We start from the raw sequence: 9,034 nt of genomic DNA on the forward strand, positions 1-9,034 counted from the left end.
GCCAGGTGAAACTTCCTTAAGCTGTGTTTTGCAACTCAGAGTGCTTTACAATGTTGTTTCTAAAACATTCTGTGTTTTGATGTTAGATAACAAGGTCCAGGACATATGGAGCTATGTCAGTTCGCATTTTATTTGTTCATTAACCAAAAGGCCCAGATGAAAGTGAAGGAAAACTGAAAATATTCAGTTTTTATACAGAAAATATACAGGCAGATGTCTCCATGCCTGTACACTGTCAGATGAAAGTGAAGGAAAACTGAAAAGGCAGATGTCTCCATGCCTGTACACTGGTGAAAAAGCTGGTGCTTTGAGAATTTTGCCTAGATATCTGCAAAACTTTTCTCTAAAGTCTTCTCTGTTGATATTGCACTCTCTACACCTGTTTCCCCTAGAATAAAAAGGTAATACCCACCTATCTCTAGCATAGGTTTAAATATGACAGCCACAAGGCTTTTTCTTTTTACTGTAATCATGCCAAGGGGGCTGTTGATGTGCTTGGAGTTATGTGGTTGTTGGGGTGAGAAATGGATAGGAGACCTTTTATGCAGGAAAGGTTGTGCCATAATATGCTTTAAAGTTTTATGGAGCTATGTTTCTATATGCCATAATTTGTGTCCCTGAAGTTCTGCTAAAATAAGAGATCATGACGAAGAGGAAAAATGAACTCACAAGAAAATGGAACTTCCCCAATATTCTGGACTGCCAGAACTGTAATGGAGTTTATTTTCTTTTTTTTAAGTCCTCAAGGTCCGTGACATGTAAGTGTGCACCCAGAGGCCACGCAAAGCTTTGCCAGGCAGGTTGAATGTGCCTGTCTTTAGTAGCTGTCTTGCTCCTGGGGTTGGCCTGCAGGTCTGAACCTCTCCTGTCTGATGCAAGGTAGTGAGAAAAGCTGTAGAAGGCTCAGACTCCTTCCAGAAAGGTTATTGTCACCTTGAAAGTTTTCTGTGCTCATGGATCTCACTGTGGCTGTAAACTTCAAAGTGATCCATAAAAGATGGTGGTGTAATTTGGGAAGGGTCGTGCAATATGCTTTGCACTCGTATCAACTGTACTGGACACAAGAAATATTTCTGCTGGTAGGATGGATAATCTGGGGCACAGGACTCGACTAGCAGTGGACCCATGGTGAATTTGAGGGTTTTCTGGTTGGGGAGAGGCAGAACCATAGTGAGAGGACAGAGAGTAGTTGCACCAAGATCGCTGGGAAGAGTGTGTGCACCCAGCAGGAACTACTAGGTCCAATTTTTTTTTTTTCTTTCCTTTTCAAATCTGGAAACTGTCCAGCCTGCACTGAAATGGCCCAGACTCACTAAGTCTGGCAAGATGAATCTCATCCGGCTCAGCAGCCATTATTTAACCTCTTCTTTCCCTGTTTCTGACTGAGCTATAACCTCTGGTGGGATCTAATTTTATTTTTTTTTCCCTTAAAGAACTTTTCACTGGAGCAAAAATGTCATGTGAAAAAGGGCATTTTCAGCTTGGAAGAATTTGTTTCTGGAAGGTGAATTGCATCTCACCCTATGGTATGCACATGGTGAGACAGCTGTAATTTCTGCCTTCCTTTAAAGCATGTGGGAGGCATTAAGAGGTGAGGGTTGGTTCCCCGGACACAGTGTTTGGAACACAGACTTTCAGTTTAGGATGAAGGACTTTATATGCTGATTTTTTTCCTCTTTTTCACTTTGTCAGTACAATTAATTTCACTATAAACTCCCCAAGGCTTTGTTAACAGCAGTCATTAAGGACTGCTGTGAAGGAGGAAACTACTTGGAGGATGTATCTTTACTTCTGATTGCAGCTGAGACAATGGCATACCAGATATTTCAGGCAGAGGAAGGTGCTGCTAAGTGCTGACAAAAAGATGTCTGGTGATGGGAAATCTCAGAAGCCAACTGCAGGCATTTGGGGTAGGTAAGTCAGAGGCTTTAGTTAAGTTAGAGATGGAAATACCTCTTGCCAGAGCTGCTGTGTAGAGGGAGGTAAGATTCTGTGAGTGACCTGGGGGCAGGATTTAGCATTTGTTACTTGTGATCTGGAACACAGCCCTCATGAGGTCTGCTTCTCAAGCGCCTCTTCCTATGAGGTCCCTCTCCAGACTTCTGTGGCTTTGCTCTCTGCCCCCCTCTCCTGATACTGACTGCTACAGATAACTGTAGGCAGTCTGCAGATAGGGGAGATTAGGAGATATTGAACTGCCAACTGTCTGTGCAGTACACCTTCTCTGATGCAATATCCTTCTACTGTTTATTGCTTGTGTGGGAGTGTGAAGAAAGCGGTGGTGCAGCATGTGCCAATGTCTGACTGTGGCTTCTTGCCTTTGTGTTTCACTGCTCTTTAAGACTGGGGCTTCCAGATAAACCTAAGGGAGAAGGGGGTCTCCAAAAATCCTAGCCTCAATGCACTGGGTCAGCAAAGGCCTGGAGGACAGATGAGGGCTCCAGCTGTCCCTTGTGTGATGGGAGTAAAAGCCAACCAAAGGACCATTGCTCCACTTCAGCCACAGGAACAGACAGCATGGCAAGTGACGGGACCATCTCAGCCTCTGTTTGATGGGCATCTGGGAATCGCAGGTTCTCTTCACGTTGGCCGAAGTGCAACCTTGTCAGCATTTCCCCATCATTGTTTGTGCTCTCTGAAAGCACGCAGGGCCTCAGCCTGACTGTCCTTATGGCATGGATCTCCTCAGCCCGTTCCAGTAATGCTTCTGTCTCAGTCAGGCTCTGGCAGGACAGACCTCACACTCAGATCAAGACCCTTGTCCCCCGCAAGCCTCAGGGGCTCTGGGATGTTCCTTATTTACCAGCAGTTGTCTAAAGAGAGTATTGGACTCTTCAAAGCTTTGCTCACTTGACTTACACCTGGCAGCTTCAGATATGCAGCACAGTTTTATTTCTGTTTTCTTATTTTATTCTGCATGGGGTGATGACGAGTTGTATGTAGCAGGAACTGGTTAATAGAAGATTGAGATGAAACAGGAAGAGAAGCAGTGGTGCAGGGAAGTGGAGATAGAGAGGTGGGGGTGGGTGAAAGATTTGAACAACCAGCCACTCACAGCAAGGCAGAGAAAGGCTAGCCAGGGCATGGAAACTGCACTGGAAACTGCTTTGCCTTCTTGTTTTTTTCTTCCCTTTGCCCTTAATGTAACTGAACATGTGTGTGTCCAGGGTGAAATTCACTTCACTATGTTCCTCAGATGACTTCAATGTGGTGGCAAAAGGAAATGTGAAACTCTGACTGTGTAACTTTTCCAAACCAGAAGTTTAATAAAGAACTATAGAGAGGAAAATTAAAGATTTAAATGTGACAGTGGGAGAGGAAGGAAGAGAAGAGGGGGGTTGGAGGAGGTGGAAGAGGAAAATAATCTGGTTATTTTAATTGATTGGTTTAATTGGCAAAAAATGCAGGAGAAAAACAAAAAATTATAAGGACAAAAGGCTTTTTTTCCTGAGGGCTTGGAGCTAAAACAACTGCAGAATTTTTGGTGCAGTTGTTTTTCTGTTTGTTAGCTGGGTCTGTTATTGTGGGGCAGCAAAGCAAAGGAGAGGAAGAGCCTGGCTGTGAAGCACTGTGTAGGAGCAAGGACTCCTTTTGGGCACCCCTTTAACCTCAATGGCAAATTTGGACCCAACTTCACATCTGCTTTCCCCTCGAGGATTAGGGTCACTTTAGCTGTGTTGCTGAAGGCTGTAGTTTCCTTAACAGCATTGCCACCAAAACAACTCATCTGGCTCCATCCTCCTCTCTTCCCCTGGTTCAGGAAATCATCCATAATGAAACTAGCCTTCTTTGTTGTTGTAGTTGTTATTTGGAATTAATGTCAAACAATTCCTAGGTGGTGTGGAGCAGCTGCTGGGTTTTATCCCTAGACTGGCAGCAATGCGGGATGAGTTCTTCCCACACACCATGGTGTAAACATGGATGTAGGATGATGTTTTTTAGAGGAGGAGCTAGTTTTTGCCTCTACTCACAAAGTTCCTGGCCCTTTGCTCTCCCTGACATCTTGGCTGGCAACGTTGTAGTAATAAGTTTTAAAAGGTATGTTTGGTTATATGCAAACAACAGCCCCCCACAATGTTTCTAGTCAAGTGTTATGTTAGGATGAGACCAACTGTGCATCTCCCCCTTCTTCCCTCCTGTCCCTCAGCAATGTGATGAGAAAACCTGGACATGCAGGCTGGGAGTGTGCTGTGGTGCGTAAGGATGTCCCTGAGCTGGACAATGGGAGAATCAGGACCATGGGTTGTGTCCTACAGGCTAGAAATTTTCTTTGTCTCTAATGCTATCCTAGGCTGCTGGATAAGGAAGGGAGACAATACCTCAAAGAATCCAGTCTCTCCCCAAGCAAAGAAAATGCTGTCATCAGGAAGAGGGGAAAATGGGTGTTTAGTTTGTAGATGGCTTTGCTGTCAACTTGATTTATACTTCAGGAAAATCAGCTAATCAGTTTAAAGAAATAGATCTTGTAATGTTTATGTGTGATGCTGGCTTGTTGGCCAATCCTTTCTGGTTTTAGGTTGTTGTCGTTGATTCTCATTACCTTCAGAGTGCTTTATTCCTTGTGAAGAATGTGTCTCCCATGTCCTCTGGTGGGCTTGCTTTTTATTTTATATTTTATTTTATTTTAGAACATTTTGAAAAGAAATAAATAAAAAAATGGATTCTGATTGTCAGTTTGTGATGATAGTCATAAATGAATGAGCAGTTGCTTAATACTGTTGAAGGAAGTACTTTGGGAGCCTGGCATTTCTGCCCTTTTAGTTTTGGGTGATGGAAACTGCAATGAGTAATGAAATAGCATGTTTGATTTTTTATGGAGAAAAGATGTCCCATTACTCTGCATGCTTTGGACACCAGTATGCCTGTCTACACCATGCCTTGTTTCCCTTCTTGGAGTTATGACATTATACGATAGTAGTAGTTCAACATGGGTAACATTCACTGCATGGTATACATGAAGAGCACTGCTGTGTCCCAGCCTTTACCCAGCCATTGCCACACTGTGCAATCAATAATGAAGTTGTAAATCCAAAGAAGATTATTTCATCATGTTGAGTAAATATCTTAATTGCTTGCTATTAAGTCCCAGGAGAGCCTATAAGCAGACTTCTTGCCATAGACGATTCCTTTTAGTGTTCTCAAAAGAGAACTGGCACCTTTCTGCTGTTAACTGAAGCTTTACATGTCCGTCAGCTTGTCACATTCTCCTCCATAAACATCAGATCTGACTTTGGACACTGAATGCAAGAATATCTCTGGCTCTCTTGTGTCTCAAAGAAAAAGAAAAGGATGAGGGCTATGGGCAAAATGCTACCATGTGAATCAGGACAGGATGCTGTAATTTAAATTAAGCTGTTCTGTTTCCTGTTTCTTACGGTTTCCTAACATTGAAATTCCACCAATATAGCTCCATTTACAAGTTAATGCATATCTGTAAATAAGATTGCCATCACTGGATTTTGATATTTCACAGAGCTGAAATACCAGTCATGGCAAGTGGTACTGTGCTTGTTGAGCTGCTGTGGATGCCAGAAGAAGTCCGACATGTTGGCAAAAGAACGACACATGTCATGGGTTGACCCGGGAAGTGAGAACCACAGCTCTGGAAAGAACATGCAATAAGATTGCCATGCTAATCCAGTTTTGTGTTCTGTCTCTAACAGACAGTGTTGGATGCTCTGGCGAAATCCCTAATCCCCTTCATTCTGTGCTGAGAAGGCTTGGCTACTGCTCTGCACTAAGGCTATGAATAAGTCCAGCTCTACACACTGCTGCAAAGAATAATTTTCTTCCTCTCTCAGGATAATGCACAAGGCAGTTTAGGACGGGAGTTGCAGGACTCTGGCATGAGGTAAGATGTTTTTATATAGAAATAAGCGAATAATGTACACTTATTCGTGGTTACTGGATATTTGTGTGTGTGTCTGTGCACATGTCTGAAATCAAATATACGTATAATAGCATTTACAGAGTATAGAAAGACAGAGCAGCCCATGTAGTCTTTTCTTGACTACGCATAGGCTTATGTAGGAAGAGAAATGATTCTGTGCATCAGTACAAGCTGGAGGCTGACTGCCTGGGAAGCAGCTCTGCAGAGAAGGACCTGGGGGTCTGGGTGGACAACAAGCTGACCATGAACCAGCAATGCACCCTCGTGGGAAGGAAGGCCACTAACATCCTGGGCTGCATGCAGAAGAGCTTTGCCAGTAGATGGAGGGAGGTGATCCTTCCCTTCTACTCAGCACTGGTGAGGCCACATCTGTGTATTGTGTCCATTTCTGGACTCCTCAGTACAAGAAAGGCATGAACTTACTGGATAGAATTCAGTGAAGGGCCACAAAAATTATTAAATGCCTGGAGCATCTCTCATATGAAAAGAAGCTCAGGGAGCTGGGATGTTTAGCCTGGAGAACAGAAGGCTAAGGGGGATCTTATCAATGTGTATAAATACCTGATGGGAGGGAATGAAGAAGAGCAAGTCAGACTCTTCTCAGTGGTGCCCAGTGACAGGACAAGAGCTGATGGGCACAATTTGAAGCACAGAAAATTCCACCTGAACATAAACCCCCACTTTTTTACTGTGAAGGTGGTCAAACACTGGAATAGATTGTCCAATGGGGTTGTTGAATCTACATCCATGGAGTTCTTCAAAATCTGACTGGACACGGTCCTGGGCAACTTGCTGTAACTGACCCTGCTTGAGTATGCCGGTTGGACTAGGTCATCTTGGGAAGTCCTTTCTGACTTCAGTGATTTGGATTCTGTGATTTTGTGATTATTCTTGATGTAGGTTTGGAATAGTGTGGAGTTATTCTTAAGAATAAGTGATAAGAATGATATAAATACTTTATCTTTAAAAGCAGACTATGCCTGATAGGTTCTTACCCACCACTAGAACAACTAATATAAAAAAGGTACAATATTTAATTAGTGTCATTATTAAAATTTAGGAGGAGACAAATGAGCAGGCAGAAGAAGCTCATCTAGAATATAAAGAGGGAGAGGACAATGTTCCCCTAGCTTGCAGTTCAGCACAGCATATAGTCTTGGCTCTTGCTGGGTCAGTCAAGAGATGAGTGCTTTGCTCCTCTCCTCAGGCTGTTCAAGGAAGAGTTTGAACTGCTGTTCATCACTTCTGGAGGGAACAACACATCAGCTGCTGCTTCTGAGCAATACTTGCCCCGGGGTGCTAATGCTATGCACTCTGCGTTCTTGTTGTGCCTGAGAACCAGATGAAGTCTGAGAGGTGGGAACTCTCAGAGATGCACTTACTCCTTACTTCCATCAACTGACCAGCATTTCAAAAGCATTTCAAGAGCACTGTGACTCTGGCATGGGGAAGCTGGCTAGCCCATGTGCAGGGACACACTACTTGCTCTGTCTTTCGAGTGTGGATGCAGCATCTGCATCCAGTATTTAAAGGGCAGAGTGCTCTAGCTGGAGTAGTTCTGGTATTAGGGTGCTGTCTGCATTCTTACATACATACCTACTGTCTTGAGAGGGGAAAGACAAACGGAACTCCAATCCCAAGTGGGGACTGCTGCTTGGTTCCTTGTGTAGCTGGATAATGGGCATATCTCAGTGAATATCAGGGAAAGAAAAGAGCTAATTACATCATTCCCCACTCCCTCCATCATTCACTCCACATTGAAACCTTACTAGCAGTCACACAAATCCTAGTTGTTTGTTTTCAATCATAAGTAAATACCAAAGTGCTTCAGAAAATGTCTTCTGCATCTTTAAGCACCTGTGCATTGTTAATAGTGACCATTACTTAGAGACGCTCTGCCCCAGCCAAGCCTTAGTTCTTTAAGCCCTGTGGGTCCTGTGGGAGGTTCCAAGAACAGGTCAATGTGTTTGACTTGGTTTATGACTGGCCAGTATTTGAGTGTGATTCTTCTTCCTCACTAATTGCAAGGAAGTTACTCCAGTTTTGAGGCATTCAGGAAGCTGAAGCTTTTTTCTTTTTCCAGTTTCACTTTTCACATTGGGAACTTAGCTTTTCCTGTGATTTTTTCCAAGGGTCAGCTTGACAGTTGCTTGTACAATGACATCCTGTATACATCTGAAGAGAAGAGAATGAGCAAGGAGCTCAAGTTTACTGGTATGCCTTGAATCACAACTGGAGAGACTTTGAACACACTTCGTTTTCATCCAAGGCTTAAGAAATCTAGCAGAATACTTCCCACAATACTTCTGCTTCCCAGCAGAATACTTCCCAGCATAGCAGCGGGAGAATGTACTGGCACTCCCTGAGGAACCAGAACAAACTGTTAACTCCTAAACCCCTTGCAAACCTGCCTTCTCTGTACCGTGTTGCTACCTGTCACCTTTCAAAGTGGTGCCTCCTCTGGGTATAGGAAGCATACAGCTGGAAGCAAGGTAGATTTCAGACAGATCTGTGGCTTTGACTGCATTCCTAGGAACACCCAGTTACCAGACTCATGCCTAAAGGCTCTGAGTACATGCTGCATGAAAGCAGTGTGGCCTTTACACAGCAGAGAAGGAGTGAAGTGTGCTGTGCCATTTCCTTGGCAACACAGCATGCCACAAGGCAGTTGCTCCAAGCTCTGCCCTGGCTTCTTGCTCCGTTTGGGGTCAAACCCAGTGCCCCTTGTAGTTAAAAGTCCTCCGTGAGGTTATTCATCAGATCTCACCTTTTTCTGTGCCAGTCTGCCCATCTTTGACTGCTCTATCCTGAAACTGACACAGACCATAAAATGCAGCAGATACAAGGGAAACCTACACCATTGCCAGTGGACATTGAAGACCACAAGGTCTTTTCACTTTGAGAATGAAAACCGATATGTTTGGTCCCCTTGATGGTCCGGCTCTGGACTGTCTCTGCCTACACCAGCCAACATCCTCTTCCTGGGGTCTGTGATGGAAGGAAGAGGTGTGTGGGGATGCAGACCTGGGACTGCAGTGTCCATATGGAGAAATGTTGGGTCTGGATGGCAGGGGGAACATTGCATCAGGAATTACAGTTAACAAAATATTCAAAGACAAAAAGTTGAGATTAAATGCCTTGGCT

The sequence above is a fragment of the Charadrius vociferus genome, unplaced genomic scaffold (genome assembly GCF_000708025.1).
Source record: "Charadrius vociferus isolate BGI_N301 unplaced genomic scaffold, ASM70802v2 scaffold333, whole genome shotgun sequence".
NCBI lineage: Eukaryota > Metazoa > Chordata > Aves > Charadriiformes > Charadriidae > Charadrius > Charadrius vociferus.